The 19236-nt window shown below is 40.2% G+C and overlaps 1 protein-coding gene across 10 annotated transcripts in view; it reads left to right on the forward strand.

Annotated features, from left to right (window-relative positions):
* The window catches only part of NTNG1 (netrin G1), a 157573-nt gene that overhangs the window by 28409 nt on the left and 109928 nt on the right, over window positions 1-19236 (forward strand). The window lies entirely within an intron of this gene.

The raw sequence follows: 19236 nt of genomic DNA on the forward strand, positions 1-19236 counted from the left end.
TGACTTTCCAAATTAATCCACCTGACAGGCAGAAGGTGCAGCAGATCTGCTCGCTTTTAAGACACTCTCTGCAGAATGTGTCCTGTAATTTTAAATTTCTTTCTTCACTTGCAGAGCTTTCAGTTCCTGACATTACAGCCTCTCTTATTGCTGATCAACCACCCTACAACAATCCTTTTTCTTCTCCCCCGCTACCTTGCATTTTAAACTGAGGGTCAAGTTCTACTTTGTCTTCCACCTTGTTAAGGAACAGTGGTTTGTTCTGATAAAAAACGGATAGCGATGGGTGGTGGTGACAGAGATCCACGTGCAGCAAGACAAGTGACATACTGGAGGAATAGGCGTATCTTACAGGTCCATTGTTTTGCTGCATTTCTGAATGGAGACATTGTGATTTCGCTTGCCTTATTGTGGCAGATTTTCCATGGCTTTGTTCAAGGCAATTAACACGCGAGGGTTTCTGGTACCTACTTCTCAAGGAACATACTAGTCCTTTCCCCACACGTAAGACGCGCAGCAGGCTCCTTGGTACCTGGCTGGCAGCACTGGGCTGCCCCCAGCTGTCCTCAGAGCGAGTGTCCGAGCAGCAGGGCGGGGTGTTTGTTCCTCTGTGATGGGAAATGCATGTATTTGTATCAAAGCACAACTGCAGAGCCCAGCAAGATTCTTCACTGTCACATCAGTAGAAAACTCAGCTGAGGTCAGATGGGGATTTCAGAAGAGCAGGGATTTTTACATGTATTCATAAACAAGCCAGGATGAGCACCTGGCACAAGGGCTGCTGACTTCGCAGCAGCAGATAAACAGATTGTGGCAAAAGTAATGGGGGATGGTGCGGTGCATTACACAGCCCCTGATGCTTCGGTTCAAACTGGTGCAGTCAGCTACCACCAGCAGCACTTCAGCGGTGCCCATCTTGGAGCTGCTTGGCAGTCTCGGTCTGCACTGGTGCAAGCTCCTTACTTCCCATCACAGGACCAGGCCATTGAATGTGCTTGCAATAAGTAATTTTATATGCATAGAAATGTTTGAGAGCTTTCCAGTGATGCTAATTGGTAAGCACAGGGAATATGAATAGAGAGAAACATGAAATCCAAAACGCTCGTAAGTATTATGACAAAAACCTTTCAAATTCTTGCTGTAGTATTTTATTGCATCTGATAACTGTCACATTGGATTTTTGTGAATGGCCAGGTTAAAAAATTATCTTTAAAATTATTTTATATACTTGTGATAGCATTTTTAGTGAGTTAATTTTGTAACTTCCAGATGTTAAGTCTTTGAAGCAAAAAATTAAAACAAGTGTAATGTGCTTGATTGCATAAAATAAGACCTATCTAAATGCCTATATAAACTTGCTAACATTAACAGTCAGTGAGTTTATGAGGGACTGGAGCTACATTTACTGCGCAGTATTTGTCCACAGAATGAGGGATTTAATGAGAGTAAAGTAAAATTTCGTAACTATCTTCAAACCATTCCCCGCCAGCTCTGAAAGTTTCTATTGTTACAGCTTGGACCCATGGAAAATATTCTAATCAGCATTACCTGAGCCAGGGATTTGCATGGTATTAATTTGCAGTACTGTAGAGCAGTTAGAGGTAAAGTAATGTGGGGAGAAAGAACAGGAGATGCGCACACACTCGCTGTACTTGCATTTACCGTGTCCTTCACTCAGGGGGCCTCCGATGGCCACACACAGACCGTGTCCCTGCACTGAAACCGAGAGGGAAGGGACAGTCCTCCTGCCACCGTTTCCAGTCACCCCTTTCAGGGCTCACGAGATCAGCAGTCACTTTTTCTCTGTCTGCCTACAGTCCTGCCTTCAAGATACTTGCTGTGATGGGGTGGGACACATTTTAGGCCAGAGCCACCATTATTTTTCCCTATTTCATCTATATGGATTGCACACACACACACACACACCCTTGCAACCCCCCAGTACACTTGCTTTCCTTTCTACAGTAACTCCACAGGCTAAAATACAAACAAAGTGAAAGAAAACACAGCTGCAGAAGGGTTACCTGCACCAAATGACTTGCAAGCATTAGAGTAGAACATCAGATTTCTATCTAAAATTTGTATTTGGGATTTTATCTCCATTTTATCTGCTTTAGACCAGCTTGAGCATGACTCCTCTCTAGAGCAATGCAGATGAGGGAACACGCAAGGTTCCTCTTCCTTAAGCTTAGGCACATACTCAGGATGCGTTTGACACGACAGCAACTCCTACCAAGCATCCCCGAGGAATGCAAGCAAGCCTGGTTCCCTCTGCCCTCCCAAAAAAGGAGGTGAGAAAGAACTGCGCTCCCTTTGTTTTTCTGCAGAGCTAGCATTTTATAAACATGCCACTAATTGCTCAGCATCCTAAACATCATTATAAAAAGCGTGTTTTTCAGCAGAATAAATTCAAGGGTCTCACTCATCAATTTTAAATGAGCACTGCAGGACTGCGAGGTCAAAGGTGTAAGCTTATGCTGTTGCTGCTTTGAAAATGCCAAGAGTGGGATTTTCACCATAACACCGCTTTGCCCCAGAGAAAAGCCTACTGTGTTATCTTTCCAAATTAAAATGGACACCGTGAAAAGCGTTGTTTTATGAATTAAGAGAAGGAAGTTTGCACTGTGGCTTTATTTGGAATAATTACAGGGAAGTATTTTTCCACGTACGCTCTTTCCCTAATTAAACCCATGGAAATGCCTCATTTTCTGGTTATTGCCAAAGTGTTTCAAACTCCTGTAGAAATGCTTGATTGTAATTTCATTAGAATTCCATTTCTCCAGGCTATACAGGTGCAATGAAAGAAGCAGTAAAATTAATTAAAACTGTGGACATGTTTATACCCACCAGGTGTCATAAAAGGTAGTGGCTGAGACATTTTTCAAGTAATTAAGCAGACAGTTCTGCATTTTCTGATGAGTTATTGCCCTTCCCTCTTTAATCTGGGTAACAGATTTCATCAGAGCACTGTTGTCAGGTGATGGGATTACTCTTTGCAATCAGCATTCCCCTCGCACCACCGCGCGCTAATCAAAATCACATCATCACTGCAAAGAGGCAGTGACGTTCAGTCGGCACATTTCCAAAGTCAGGCTTTGTATGCCAAGGTCTACCCATAATTTAGGCTAAAAAGGGGATAACACAATTCTCAGTTTAACCATGTCTTGCTTAAATAGCTCAAATTGTTTATTTGAGGCATGACAACTTCTGCATGTAAAGCTCAGCTCTCCTCAGTGAGGGCAGCATTTCATCAGGTTCATGCATGGCGGTGGTGGCTGTGTTACAGGGGGTTTGTTGGTTTGTTTGCTGTTTTTTCTTTTTTTTTTTTTTTACATTTTGTTTCTCTTTTATCAGAAGCTTGTCTTCCAGTCAGGTTGAAATAATCACTGTTTTTCCTGAGGAAGCACAAATTGGCATGGTCACATCCTCAGGCAATATTGTACATAGGGTCATAATGATGGCAGCCCCTGAGTTTGCAGTGCAAGCTAGGAGCCACAATTTGGCACATTTTGTTTCTTCGCACTGGAAGGGGATATAAAAAAAAAAATCTCTCTGCTCTTCTCTTTTGGCTTCCAATACCATTAAGTACTGCCCATATATAACTGCGGCTGTATCATAAGTACTCAGCACTGAGGCTAGGAAAGGAGCAGGGAGTCACAGCACCCACGGTGCTCCCTGTGCTCAGACATGGCAGTGCACATCTTTGCAGCATTCAGCAGAGCTAGCCTGGTTTTATCAGCTCATAGAGGGGATATGGCAAGCCTGGCGTGCTCCCAGGGCAAAACAGCAATGCCATTTCCCCTCATGATGGGCTTGTGGAAGAGCCAAGCTAACCCAGCGTTCTTCAGGACACCACCACCACCCAGCTCTGTTCAGCATTATCGCTAACCACAGCTGCTCTGCACCTCTGATCATGTCATTGTCACATGACAGTTGTTTTCCATCCCACACCCAAGAGAACAGGCTAGCTCCTAGATTTTCTTGTGAACTTACACAGTAAGTCATACCTTTTCTGCATTTTGGTGTTTTATATGCCTCTTGCAGTCCTATAACATCAGTACTATAAAAGAACTATAAATATTCCAGAATACTGGATGCTATGCTTTCTTAGTTAGAAAATAATGAAAAATTAGTTTTCCTTTCTTACTTGGGTTGGTTTGTGTTTTTCAATTGCTATTGATTAAGTATTTCCTAACATGCCCTTATTTTTAAATATTTAAATGAAACAAGTCACTATAAAATTGTTAACTACAGAGCAATCTAAGTGGAACACGCTAACTATGTTTAGTTGCAAATACCTTTAGCAATGAACATACTTGCAGAAAAAGTAATTCAAAACATTTGCGTCAGAATGACAGCATTCATCGCACAGTGCCATTTTGAGCTAGTGCCCTCTCTGAGCGTATGTTTTTCTTGGTTTTTACTTAATGCTCTGTCTTTATTAACTTGCTATCATTTTAATTAGATTTCCTTTCATAATATTGTAATATTCTCCTGCTCTGAAAGTTATGCCTTGCAAGGTCATCCCTGATACATGACTAATGCATTTGACTAAAATGCACAAATAAAATACGATAGTCACATTAAAGCATATGGGACTGTGTTGAGAATAACAACTCAGTCCAAGCTTTAAAAAAAAGTGAAGTAAAAAACCTTGGAGATGAAAGATAAAGTCATATACTTCTAGAACCAAATTCAGCTCATGTGTACTTTGTACCTGCTGTTCTGGGGCTGAATTTGACCTTTTGAGAGTTGAAAATGGCTTTTGAAACAGTTGTTACTTTTTTTTTTCTTTTCAAGTTTTAAAGAGCTATTTTACACTTTTTCAGTACTAAATTCTGCTTTTTGCAACAACCAACATAAATCTAGAATTTGCTTTGACCTAAATGGAGCTCTCTTCCATTACATATCCAAACATTTTACAAATTTGTCACCTCTTTTGCAATGCTCAGGCTTTCAGTTAAATATCACAGGAGTAAGTTCCATAGGTAATAGACTTGAAATATATTACCCTTTTGTTTTAGTGATTTGTATTACTTCATTATGTAAAAGAAAAAATAGAGCACTTCATTTACTGCTTTTGTGCAAGTCATACTATGCTGTTGTATTTCTTCCAAACTCATTAATTCCTCCTGTAGAAGTCAGTCCGGGTATCCAGTCATTTCCATCACCTGATTTTAAGTCTTTTCTATTTCTGCTGTGTCTTATTTCAGGTGAAGTAAGCAAAAGTATATTTTAAGAGAGGGTACAGCAACGATTAATGGAGCGGTATCTCAATATTTCCAGTGTTACTTTATATCCTATTATTTTGCATCTTAAATTTTCTGTCTCCTCCCTCTCCACAAGTTTCTGCTCAATATACATTGTGCTGTTTCTGTAGTACTTTTATTGAATTGATGGGATCTGGGTTTAGCATAGAAAATAATTTTAAAATAGTTTAGTAGCCACTGAAACACCTCAAAGTTTATGCAAAGATACCCAGAAGTCACTGAAAACTGTTAGAAAGGTACTCAGTTTTAAATAATATACAGTGTGGACATCTGCAATTTATCTAGGAAAAAGTTATTCTCAGGAAAGTGAAACAATTGATATTTTACATTGATTACTAGAAAAAAAGTGGGCTCGTAACATCTTGGAAAACAGTTAGTATGGCAGCCATGTGCTTCTAGGGCATCTGATGTCTATTGCAGTCTTTTGCCATTCCTTTATGGAGTGGGCTAACTTGTGATTAAGTAATCAAGGATTTTGTATTAAATTACTAACAAAAGATTTGAAACATATGTTGTTAGACATTCTTTTTCCTCCATGGTGCATAGCACCTTTTAAATTAGGGGGGGGGGGGGGGGGGGGGGGGGGAAGGGGGGAAGCAGATTGTAAATACTTCAGTGACGTTGCCCCATGAGCTAGGCTTGCTCTTTGTGTGTCTCACAATACATTGCAGCCTTCCCAGGCGAGCTAAGGGGGCACAGCATGCAACCTGATGAGCCTTCAGCACTGAGATCTTTACAACCAACACTGTTGGGTAACTGAGACAAAGCACTTGCACCAGGGGCATTCAGAACCAACCCACAGCTTTGATACCAGCTCCAGCAGCAACGCAGCAGGAGACAAGCAGCATCTCTCCTACAAACTTTCTCCTCTGGCCTCCCACGTAACCACCTGCCGAGAGCACTCCCAGAAGGAACCTATACTCCAATACATGCAGCAGAAACCAACATACACCAATTTTCACGAGTAGCTGCAAGGTCAGAAATAAACATACCAGCTATGCATGAAGTAATATCGGTAAAATTCTAGAAAAATCTAGAAGCACCAAAAAATAATAACAAAACTTCTATTTCTACTCAAGTCATTTGTAACTTACCTTGCTGAGAAATAACCACACACCATTCCACTCTTCAGCAAACCCAAGACTGAGCTTGACATGCTCACTTAAGCGCTTAGTTGACAGCTGATCACCATCACTGACCTTAATTGGGTGAAGTTGTGGTGAGTGTCAAATAGAACAATCATCCACACCCAATTACCACCTCGTGTCCAAAAGCTGAGTTGTAGTAAGGAAAAGCTTGCACTACTATAATCAGAACACAAGGGGACCTGAAAAAACAAACAAAAAAAAAAGCGTTGAAAAAAAAGAAATGCACGTTATGCTACTCACAATTTCCACCAGGTTATTTAGAAATTGAGCATTAAATGAGTATTGTGCTTTTATGTTGGGAGAAATACATTTGTGCACGGCATTTTCAGACATTTTTTAGAAGTAACAGTCTGGTGTTGAGATTACATATGATTTGAAGAATACCTCTTTTTAGAAGTACAATGCCTCCTTAAAACTTGAATCTAGAAGCCAAGTGGTGGCACCTGAGAAAGATGTAGGTGGGAAAAAACTTCAAGAAGTAAATCAAGCATAGCAAATCCATTGTCATCCTTGGGTATCTGAAGTAGGATTTCTGATGTTTTCTCAGTTAGAAGATACTTAAAATTTGTAAAAACAAAAAAAAGCATACTTTACAAAATAAGAATCCAAAACCATAAATAAATTAGGTATCTTAGAATAATACTCTGAAGCTTAATATTCAGACAAGCTAACTAAGCCATACTATTCATACCTGTCCTCAGCCCACTCTTTCTCCAGCCTGCATACATTTGTTTTTCTAGGTATAGAGTCACTGAATTTCTATATAGCATGTAGGCAGTTATGTATGTAATTGCTAGTGTGCCAGAAACAAGTTAGTTCTGATTAAGTTTTTCCACTGTAATTTGCAAACTGAGAATAAAAGAAAACAGAAAAGAATTGTAACCCGCCTGTGACTAAATCTGACAAAGCTGAGCTATACCAGCACATACTGGAAAACACCCGGTAGTTTGCATTTCTGTACGTGTCCTATCTTCTTTTCTCCTGGGACCACCGTCCTTTTTCATTGCTTATTAAGGTGAGATAGGCTCTGTTACTTCCAGGAAAGGCTGAAGCGGCACAAACATTTCAATAAAGTGAAAGTGGATCTGATGAAGTAATGGGAGGAGAGGCGGTCGTCTGTTCCTCATTTATTGCTATTGTCCTCTCTGCTGGCTGTCATCTCTGGAGGATTTATAGCTCCCCAGAACCCGGTTTTTCAGGTGTCTTTTAAAACCTTGACACCTTCACCACGTGATTGGAGATACCACTTCTTTTACCGCCGACTCTTCCTCCCCCTCCTCACTGCTTATTGCCCATTTCCCTTCAGCCTCTGCTGAAGAGACTTCTCCAGCCAGCCCAGTCTCCAGGTTTAGCTTAAACCGCAGCTAACCTGGGCTGATGAAGTTTGCAGTCAAGCGAGCAGTTGGTCTAGCCTGCCAGCTCTGCTGTGGGTCACAAACCTCCAGGGAGGGGCCATGACTTAAATCCCTCCAGCAGAGTCCCTGGAGAATAGATGTCAAAGTCCTTCATGAGCTGAAAGTGTCACTGTGTCTGGCTCTAGCAGCATTTCATGTCTGTTGGTTTTGGATGGGTGCATTTATCTGAACATAGCTCCTTCTCTGGCTTTTTGTTTGCTTGTTGTTTAGGTATTTACAAGAAGAGGGATCAAATTCCTTCAGCATCAGTTCTACTCAGTATCAAATATTAGTTTTGGACAGATTAACCATGAAATATTAAACTTGTGCTTTGTTATATCAAGCTCTGATCCGCACTCATTTTATCTCAGCCTTGTGGGAACATCCAGCTGGCCCTTTCAGCTATACCCACATGAAGATGTGAGATCTTTTATTTTCCTTTTCCTGGGTTCCTTCAGCAGCTGTGTTGATTTAAATCCATACAGCCTTACATTGCCACAAGCCGTAGCCTTGTTTGTCCCACCCGTGGCAGAATATAGTGTTTCACTAGCTGCAGCAACAACTCCACATCTTTCTTCTGGACATCTTGCTAACCACTGTCAAAATTGTTTTGTAACCCCGTCTCCTGCCAAGTCTCTTTCCCATTCAGGCGATGACTTACTTGTTTGTTCCTCGGGAGGACCAAAGGCTAGCAATGAGTCCTTGTTTTCTGCAGCACTGCACGGTTCCTGAAGCAGCCTGGGATGCCCATTTTGTGCACTTGCAACTTAATCCTTCGTTAGGACCTTTCACATCGGCAGCAACTCCTCTGCATCCAAACTGCTGACCCCACAGCCACCTCTCCCCAAAGACACTATGGCTGTGCACCGTGGGCACCATCTACCACGGTTAATGTCAGGTGGTCTCTGCACCACAAGGATGTCTTCTGGAGACGTCCTTATGGCACGGGAGCCCCAGCACCCTGATAACTTCCAGTTGTACACCCAACGCTGCAGCCAGCTGGTTTGGCACTTTAAATAAACTACAAACTTGCATGTTTAAGGACCACAGTAAAAAGACTTTACACTGGAAGACAAAATGATCACGTTTCTTTTCTACCTGGTTGGTCTTGTCCTGTTTTTCCTAATAGAATGGAGCTTTTTAATGGAGGCAGTAGCAGCTTGTGCTCCTGGGGAGGCCTTGTCTTGGTCGCACGACGAGTTTGATCTCGGGTTGTGCATGGCCTTTCGATGCTGACCTTAATGTGCTGTTAGTTACTTGAAACAGGCAACATGCGGAAATCTTTTCTTCCTCACCGTCACTACTTTTAACTAAAATGGATTTTTGTAGTAAAGAATTCATGGCTTTTTTGGTATATCGTACCCCTGATAGAGCTGTTTTAGGATTGCATTCTTACAGTCTTCAGAAATTACACTTTGGTCCAGAAGATTCCGTTGATGAAGCTTCTGGTTATTAGTTAACAGGCTAGAAATCTGACCTAAAGGATTTATATATTCAATTTTATTAAAGCCATCAGTATTTGGGCAACTCAGGATTACTGTGATTGGCAGTTCAAAAATACAATGATCTTTTGTGTCTAGCGCATGTAATGCTGGAGAATATTTAAATCAATAATAGTGCTATCAGAACTGGAAATCAAATGCAAAATAATTCCCTGGGCTTCCCATTTCTAATGGCATTTGCTCTTTTGATGAATTGCTAATGCATTTTTGGACAGAAGAGCTGGCAGACCAGCCAACTCGACTATATAAATGGCAGAGCTGGGAGAGCGGTATTGTATTTACCACTATTTACTGCTAATGAACAATGCTCCATTCAGCACATTATCTCTCCACTATGAATCCTTCCATTTCTGAACAAGCAACATCTAAATAAACTTTAAAACTACTCTTTTAAGAAATTACTGTTTTCTTCAATGAAATGTTAGCTTCTTTTGTTTGTTTTGAAGTGACAGTATCAAGTCGAAACATAATTATATTTGTAAAAAGGCAAAAATGGTTTCAGCTATGGTGCCTGCCTAATCCTCCTGGCAATTTCCATGATTCAAACTGTAATGCATTTTTTCTGCTTTCATTTCTCCTGTGTCATTTCTGACAACCCCTGAAAGAGAAGCAATCTGAGTAACTGGCCATCAGACCTGCTCTGGCAGCAGTGAAATGAACTATATCCAACGTACTGTCCTATGGATAGATGGGGAATGGGGGAGAAAACAGAAAAAAAAATCCTCTAATCTTTCCATTTTATACAGGCAGTAATTTTGTTTTTTATATTCAGCAGTAATTGGCTAAAACTCACTCAAGTAATCAAGCACAGATAAAACTGTGAGGTGTTTTACTTATTTGTTTAATAATGTCACCGTAGGGACCCAAAAAAACGTGCACTGAATGTTTTATTACCATGAATTACAAATTTTGTCAGTGTTTTAAAAAGAGCAGTAGTTTGGGATGTTTCTAAGCATGCTGCTGTGCTATGATTTCTTTTCATAGTGAATTCAAAAGGATTTTAAAAGCATGAAGTATTTCTGGTTCCCAAAGGACTCTGGCTTTGCTGGAAGGTGACAGCAATAAGACTGTAAAGAAAACTTTATATTAGTGTACTCTCTAGGAATTTTTAACAGATGTATCTTTTGATCTTGAGGTATTCAAATAATATTAATTCTTTACTTAATTAACTATGCTCAGCACCTTAATTAAAATCATCATATCCTCTACATTGTATTTAATACATGTATATATAGATGTATTTAATAGGCATGGTGTAAAAAGAGCTGAAATCTTACTAGCCCTTTTCCAAAGTAGTTTCTACCTGCAGAAATGTTTTAATGATATATAAAAATATATCCCTAAAGACTATCTTGAAGAAAATCTTATATTTTTCCCCATATTTATGTGTTGGTTCTTCTTCATGAGCTTTCCATGTCAACATTGTTACACACCTACCAGACATTCCAGTAGTATCACACTGAAATTGCTTAGAGGGATTGAGAGAACAAATTAAATATGCATTTCAAAAACAGAAACATACTTTTTGGCTTTATGCATTTTCGAATGAACATGAATTTTCAAATTACTATGCTTTATTCATTATGAGCGATTGAATGGCTGTGACACAATTAACAGAAACCTCGCAAGGTAGAATATAATCTTACAGTGAGAAGGTAACAATTCACAAGACAATAGATTCAGGTAATACCTTGCTTTTCATCACTTTAAAATTTCCTGAGTCGCTTGGTTTCAGTCTCACTACTGAAATCCAGCATCACTGGGTGGCTAGAAATTTATTTATTTTTTTTCTTAGTTCTTCTTAGATTGCAAACTGCTTTCAAAAAACCACAGCGTATTTCCCTGTCTCCCAGTTATGACTGCATCTGGCGAATTTCTCATCACTGCTATATGGCTGTCTCTGCAGTGCTAAATGGACCCATGTGATTTCTGCCATAATAAGGCTTCAGCCTTAACTGAGACTTCCAAGCAGAAAAACAGAAATCATGAATAATAGTAACAGTGATTATCCGTATGGAAATTGCATCCATTTGAGGAAAAAACACAGATCTGGGCTGAAATGAAAGGCAAAATTCCCAGGGGGAATTGGATTCTCTTGTTGTGAAGGACAGAACCGAAAGTAGAACACTCTCAATTGCATTCATCTGTAGATTAGGAGAATAAGTCACACGGGGTGTAGGACAAAGGGCTGTAGCTGAGTCCTTTGATACATGATGCACCTGCATCTTAACAGAACTTCTTTCCCAAATAATCTCAGTACCAAAAGAGTGATAGGAGAAGCCCCTTTATGCCCCAAACGTAACAGCAATTCAAACCTAATGGTGAGGTTGGAGGTGCTTTGCTGGGTAAAGAGCAGGCCCTGGTGCTTTCTTTTTCTGAGCTCAGGCTGCCCAGGAGGGAGGCAGAGCAATGATTTTGAAGTCAATGCTTACCTGAGAGGCATGCTTGCTACATCCCTGTTGTCAAGGCTCAGACTGTCCCATCAGTCAAATAATGTTTTTACAGTTGTTTATTCTCTGTACCTGTAATAGGTACAAGTTTTACGAACCTAACTCTTAAGGTTTTGATGCAATCATACAACTAATACCTGCAGTCCAAAGCATGCTGCATCAATGCCACTCTGGTTACCTTTGGCGTTTCTGCTAACTCCCACTAAATTACATAAACCATGCTCTAAAATCCTCATCTCTCATATATATATTTTCCAAAACGTCTCAAACTGAGCTACAAGGTCAGAGAGGAACAAGCACAGGTTTTCTTAATGACCATCAGATTCTCTCACTTGGCCAAAAACCAGAGAAGCAGCGCTGCGGTGACTCCAGCAAGCCCACAGCACCACAGCCTGGCCTGCACATGCTCAGCACCAGCCCTCTCCTCCTCACCCTTTAAAGCTCCTTTGCTCTTATTTGCACCTCCAGTCATTGTAACAGGCCCCGAGGTTCGTTCCTGTTCACTGCTGCACAGGTGCAGACAGAACAAAACATGCAGAAAAGCACATGGCCATCGTCGAGTCATACAGGCAAGAACAGCACTTATGCACTATTACAGTGCTAGTGGAATACAATTAACAAACTGCTCTTTGCGTGTGCTGGCTTACTTCACGTTTAAAATATATTCAATTTACTTCTATTTCCTTCAGGAGACCAGGGGAACAGTGGTGGTTAGGTGATTTCTTCTTTTGCTTCCTTGCTTTCTGCACTGCTCTGTATGCAAAGAATTAGACTCTTAGGTAAATTGTGGGGATCAAAATACCCTGAGCAGTGTGTCCCCAGTACAAACTCCAGGACGCGCTACTGTCACATTCTCACCACAGAATGATAACTAATTTATTCTCTAATGCAACAAGTGCGTTTTTTTTTTCAGAGTGACAGATTATGTAAGAGAGTTTTTCACTTAAATTCTGTTTCAGTTTCAGCCATTGATTCATTGTTTCAAAGGATCCATTATCTCTCCAATTTTCCATACTATTCCACAAAAGGTCATGTTACTGTTTCTGGAACTTTTTGAGGAAAAATAAAACTGTGCTTCTCTTCAGATCTGAAAAAATATTCTCACAGCTGCTACTGAAAAGGTTAAGACTGTGCCAGCAGCTCCGATGATTAGCGCAGGCTACTTGTTTGATTGTTTGCAGAGAGCTGGGACGCAGCCCTGCACGTTTTTCAAGTTTTCATTGTAGAGCCTGGCAGAACCAGTGAGTATTTATCTGTGAGAAAAGCAGCTTGGTGTCAAAGAAGTTCTGCTGATAAGATTGTCTCTTTTGCTGCTGGTGCTGATAGAGCTTTAGGTGGGTTGTAAATAATAGATATATTTGTACTGCATGTGTTAGCTGCTGTTACACATATAAGGAATGCAATCTCTCTGGCTTTTGGCTTTTTGTAATCAAGTGTTTATCAAAAATAAATTCTCCAATAGAAAACCTTCACGGATCTTCATTTTAGGTGTCTAAACATTATGTGAACTACTCATTTTAAAAGATACCTACGTACTGACGTTTTGGAATATTGACAGGTCTGTGATACGCACTCGCATTCCCACGTTGAGAACATTAAGCCACCCTTAGATATAACCGTAACTAGATCAGCTGAAGAGAGGTGATTTGCAAGGGAATGTACATTTTCCTAGCTTTAGGAAATACATTTCTCTGAATTGTGGGGAAAATATCTTGAACATAAAACTAATAGGGTAGGTTCAGCCATATTTATTTTAAAAAAAAAATCTTTTCTGTCTTTAGGTGTGATTAGTGAGCGTCTTTCATTCTAATCTAATATGGTTTCCACTGATACATTTCTTTTTGAGGTAATTGCATTAGAACTCAGTTCTCAGTACTTTTCAGATAAATACCTAGACCTTTTGTTTGCTATTTCAATCAAAAGATGAATTGTTAATGCCTGTGCAAAGAAGAAAAGCAATGTTGAGCACAAAATAACAGGGCAAAATGCTGAAGTTCAAAACTTGCCTTTATTGCAATCGATTTCTTTCTAACCATTTGGATTTTCCAACAGAAACATTTCAGCATAAGTGAAGGGTAGGGGTTGACCTTGCAAAGTTTGTGGAAGGCCTAGGAGGGCGTCCTTTCAGAGGGGGAACATCATCTGATGCAGAAGCCCCCTTGTCCCCATGCTGCTGGCACACATTGCTGGGCAGTGGGGATGTGGTGCCCTCTTCACGTGGAATAGGGCCAGGGCAGGGGGCTCAGAGAGAGGCAGGGGCTGTGCCTCTGCCAGCCCTTGCGTGCATGCTGGGGATGAGCAGGGGCACCGCTCCTCCTGCCCACCAGCAGAATGGGAAGAGGCAGTAGTACAAGCACAGGGGCAGCTGCCCCGAAGCCCCCATGAATCCACCAGCACACACACCACAGGAGCGTTAACGTATTTCTGAGCAGTCAGTGAAACTGCACAGGCAACATTTCCTTCTCATTGCATTTGACATCAGTGCCTTTGCTGAGTGTCTCTTCCCTGACCATCAGTGTCATTCTTCATGGCAGGTTCTGCGCTAGATTTAGAGATAAAACCAAACCCTGGTGTAAAACGGGCACTCTCCTGAGAGAGAGACGAAGAAGCTGCCAACTGTTCAGTGGCAACTGCTGTGGGCATCAAGCAGCCTTCCACATCTTCCCCAGAAACACAGGCACACACTTAAAATACCCAGGCTTTCTCACTGGAGACCATATCAGTTATACATTAGATATTCATCTTTCATTCTTGCATATTACTAATTGATAGCTAAGGTCTTTAGCACACATCATATTTCATTTTCTATTGTAGTTGTAACTAGATTCAACATACAACGAAAAATTCCTTAGAGCTAAAGATTTCAATGAAGAGACTTTATAGATCTCAGTTTTACGCGACGCTTCCTTTTTGTACCAAAATTACTGTTCTCTAGCTGTTCAGGTCCACACTCTGCTCCAATTTGCATGAGTTGAATCCAGACTAGCATCAGTGGCTTTAGCAGAATTAGTACAGGTGTGTTGACATTTTTTCTAACAACATTAGTATTTTCCAGAAACCACTAATGGTCCTAGTGATCCAGGCCCCAACCACACTATTACCTAGACATTGGGACACAATTTCAGCTTCAGAAAGTGCTGGGAGAGCAGGAAGGAGTGGATGGGAAGGGGGTGAACTTTGTGCTTCCTCTCCTTCCTTCTGTGCCTTGCACCTCGCCCATCATCTGTATGGGAGCTCTCATTTGATAACAAGTCTAGAGAAAGCAATCCATTCTTCAGAGGGAAGACTATTAGTCTAGTTAGTGTGATTTTCCACTAATTTTCCTTAATTAATAAACCATTTCTAATTAGGAAAGCTGCAAAAAGAGAAAATCTAAGCTATTTGAATATCTCTTCCAGCAAAGCTGAGCCGCAGAGTAGACTAAATGCCCAAAGGAAGCTTGAAAGCTTTCTTCCAGTTATATTGCCTTCTTTCTTACCTTTCTTTCCAAATCCCCTGCAGAAAATTCACTTGATATGCTGATCCATTTGAACTTTAAGTTGACATCTGCATGAACTCGTTACCTGAAGTTTTGGGTCAGTTTCCTGACTGCTGCATATACTTCAATGTTTTTAATCTTTTATTTTTCTAGCCTTTGCTATTGCAAGATTTCAGCAGTTTTGAAATAGCAAGAAGAGGTGTAAAAAAATACACCATTTTTTTCTTTTATCAATCAAGGGAAAGCTGAGAGAAAAAGGAAATTAGAAGAAAAAAGGAGAAAAAAAAAGAAGAGAAAAAGAAAAAGAAACTTGAGCAAAAGAGCAAGCACTATTATTTTTAGAATAGGCAGCTGCTTCTGACAGTTCACCTAAGGTAGTTTTCTATTTCTCCACAGGACTTGAATTCATTCCTCTCAAGACTTTTATATTGATCCTTTTTCTTTCCAGGGTTCCTGACCTTCCTCCTCTCCTGTCCCAGCCCAGATGGCAGGCTTTCATATGGCTTGGCTAGCTTGCCTGTGCTTGCATTTTACATTTCAGCAGGGATAACTTGAAGATATTTAATCTCTTCACTTAAACCATTGCAGCTGAACTGGTCAGTGATATTTTGTAGATTTTTTTTTAAATAGAAGTTATCTATTGAAATAAAAAGTCAGGTTGATTTTTCCACTACTACAAAAATCTTAGAAAAGTTGTTTAGTACCTTCTGTGTATTTTCAGAATGATTTTGAAAAATAAAGTTTTGAAAGGTTTTTGTCAACATTTTTGACAATTCAAATGCTAGATACAGAAATGTGCTTTCAAGTAAAATTTTCAACTTCTCTGTTTAACATCCAGCCCAGAGATCAGACTTTGAATTCTCATATTCCTTCACTAGCTGCAATTTCTGTCCTCCACAAAGCACGACTGGAAGCTGCCTGACCCTCCTTTCACAGCCTGTTCCTGTTCACTGTCTACAAGGGATGTTTCTGCACATCCTGTGCCTCACTGTCCCCATCACCATCTGAGAGCCCATCTGCTGCCTTCTGCCTCTGAGCAAGGAGGAGAGGAGCCCGGGGGCTGTCTGAGGACAGCGCGGATGCAGGGGCTCAAAGTGGCAGCAGGACCCGGATGCGAACCCTGCCCCTGGGAGACTGCAGGCAAAAAGAGCTCTTGCTGGTACCGGCAGATAAGAGGTCGATAAAGAAATACGAAGGAAATGACTAGGTGTTGTGAGAACATGAGGAGAAGGGCGACGAGGAGGCTTGCTTTCTAGAAATTGCATTCAAAACTAAAATTGAATTTGGGAGTTGCTGATTCTTTCTTTGGTAACAGGAAGGAAAATTTAGGCCACAGTGGAAATGGCAACAGGTGCTCTTGCGATGGCTGCGGAATTAGGAACAGAATTTTTTGCTTTTATGCAGTATGGAGAAGAAAAACAAAGAAGTGTTTTGAAGGCTGGGAGAAGTGAAAACAAGAGATGTCTATGTAGACACCATAGGGAAGAGCAGAAAATAATTATCAAAGGAAAAATCTTCAATAAAATGCATGTTTTATTACTTGTGCTAGGGTATTTCTTGAACCATACCAGCACATTCCTGTTCTTGGATTCCTCTGCTGCCTCCCCCAGCTCCATTCATTCTCTAATTTTTTCCCCTTCTTTTTTCCATTACTCCTCATACTCTGTGAGTAAGGGAGGTTATTATCAATTACTGATTTTTCTCTTGATGTGTAATTGTTCAATGCTTACCTGTCAGGTTTCTTCATCCTTTGGCCGGGCCTGCATTGTCATATACCTGGTGTAATGTGTGTAATGCATAGTTAAATTTAAGTAATGGATATAATGACTCACAAGAAACCAATTTCAGTGGAATACGAAAGAAAAACGATGAGAGCTTCCTGACGTTCCCTGGGGAATGTCTGTCCAACCTCAACTAGTTTGAACCACCACTAGGGAACAGACAGAAAATTCCTTTTTTTTTTCCTCCATTCTGAAATGGCAACCAAGTTAAATAAATAAGATAAATGAAGTAAATTCCATCCGTAATTATACCTAGTACTGAAAGTCAGAAAGAATTGCCTATGTATTTCAAAGAAGGAGCTTATTTTTGGCCACATTTTTTTTAGGGATTTCAGACATTAATTTTGGTGGTTAGGATTTCTAAAGAGCTGTATAAAAGAAAAGATCATTAGAAGTGTGCCTGTAGGATACAGGCATTATTGTAATCCTTAAGGAAAAGACGTCTGTTCTTATTTAAAAACCTCTCAGCAGTAGCACCATATAAACATTGCAGTGCTGCCTCCAGCCTGCTGCTGGTAATGAAACCTGCCTGCCTGCCTCCATTGCCCAACATGAACATGAAGTAAACGAGACATTCAAAATTCACTCATTTTGGTGTTTTTTTTTGTTTTTTTTTTTTTTTTAAGTATTATTAGTTCAGAAAAAGAAATGTACTGTCACTTCTCAAAAAATTATGTTGCCTACCTTCAACCGGAATAAATCAGTAAAACGACACCAGGATGACTTATACTGGCTGAGCACCATCCTATGGCTTTCAGAACAACTTACCTCCTGATGAATAAATGAGAGATAAGTTTACATTGCCTACGCTGAACCTGTGCCCAAGCACATCACTTCCTCCACCACTTAATGTCCACAGACCACAATTGCTCGTCTGAGAGTTTGTGGTTAGAAGTCTGGGTTTTTGTTTGGCTTGGTGGTTGTTTTTTTTGTTGGTGGTGGTGGGTTTTTTTTTTTCCTAGTTTCTGTGTGTATATATCCTTTTTATCTACTTTGACATTGACATTGTGTTTTGCTTTAGTCTGAGCACACTGGAACAAACAACCCGATCTGCATAAAACGTGTCATCTTTCCCTCCTGAAAGCAGTATTCTTCAAAACAAACCAATATGTTTATATTGCATATAACATCCTAACTATGACAGCCAAAAATGAGTACAGTAGGCACACCTTTTAAAGCTGATTATATTAATTGCTATTCAGGTCATAGCTTAGATTAATTGTTGTGTTTGTGTAGGATGTTTGTTAAGAGGTTTCCTGATTGCTGTTCAGAAGATTGATTACTTGTTACATTTACCGTGTGGTTTCTGTGGGGAAAACATCTTTTAGGCTTCAACATTTGCAAACATACTGAGGCCAGGCAGGGCCATTGAGAAGTGAGGATATGTACACCTGCCACACTGAGACGCCACAACGTACTTCTGTGTTAATATCAAGCTAGAAAATGGAAGACACAAACAGATATGTATTTTAAAGTGTCTGAATCTAGAGATGATAACATAGCCTTAGGCACTGATGTACCTCTAGTAATTACATTGAAGAGAAATTTAAAAACATGCAGAACAACATCAGTTGGCAGATTTGTGTAGAAGAGGCAAATAATTTACAAAAGAACCCACCTGAATCATTGCTGTACCCTTTGCACAATGTGCAAAAAAACAAGTTTCTGTTCCTTGAATCTCATCATTTGACAATGGCGTGACAGGCTTTGCAGGCAAACATTGTGTGAGGTTTCTCCTAGAAATTTGCTGCTTTGGGCAGAAGTGGGAATATTAGGCTTCCTGTGGGGAAAAGAAAAAAGCACCAAGTTCCATTTAGTATCTGGGAGATTTTACAGGCATTCATGGGTACATGAGCTTTAAAGGAATTCAAGAATAAATTCAAGTATCTCTGTATTCACTCTATTTCATACTTCTACTTCTCCATATACCCATACTTTTATTTTTTAAAATGGCACATCAAGTAAAATTACGTAATATCCCAAGACAAAAATAAATCACAGCCAAGTTCCATTAAGAGCCTGCTTCTGGTTCACAAACACACACTCTTTGCAAGAGCATCTTTAGACTTTTGGGAAGAAGAGAGGGGAGGAAAAAAGTTTTACTTCTGGCTGTTCTTCATGAGAAGTTCTTGTTCTGGTCTTTACTGCTTGTTTTGTCATTTAGCATAATGGCTAGGAAGATGAAGGAATGAGAGGAAATTATACAGTAGGGA

The sequence above is a fragment of the Anser cygnoides genome, chromosome 8, assembly GCF_040182565.1.
Source record: "Anser cygnoides isolate HZ-2024a breed goose chromosome 8, Taihu_goose_T2T_genome, whole genome shotgun sequence".
Taxonomy (NCBI): Eukaryota; Metazoa; Chordata; class Aves; order Anseriformes; family Anatidae; genus Anser; species Anser cygnoides.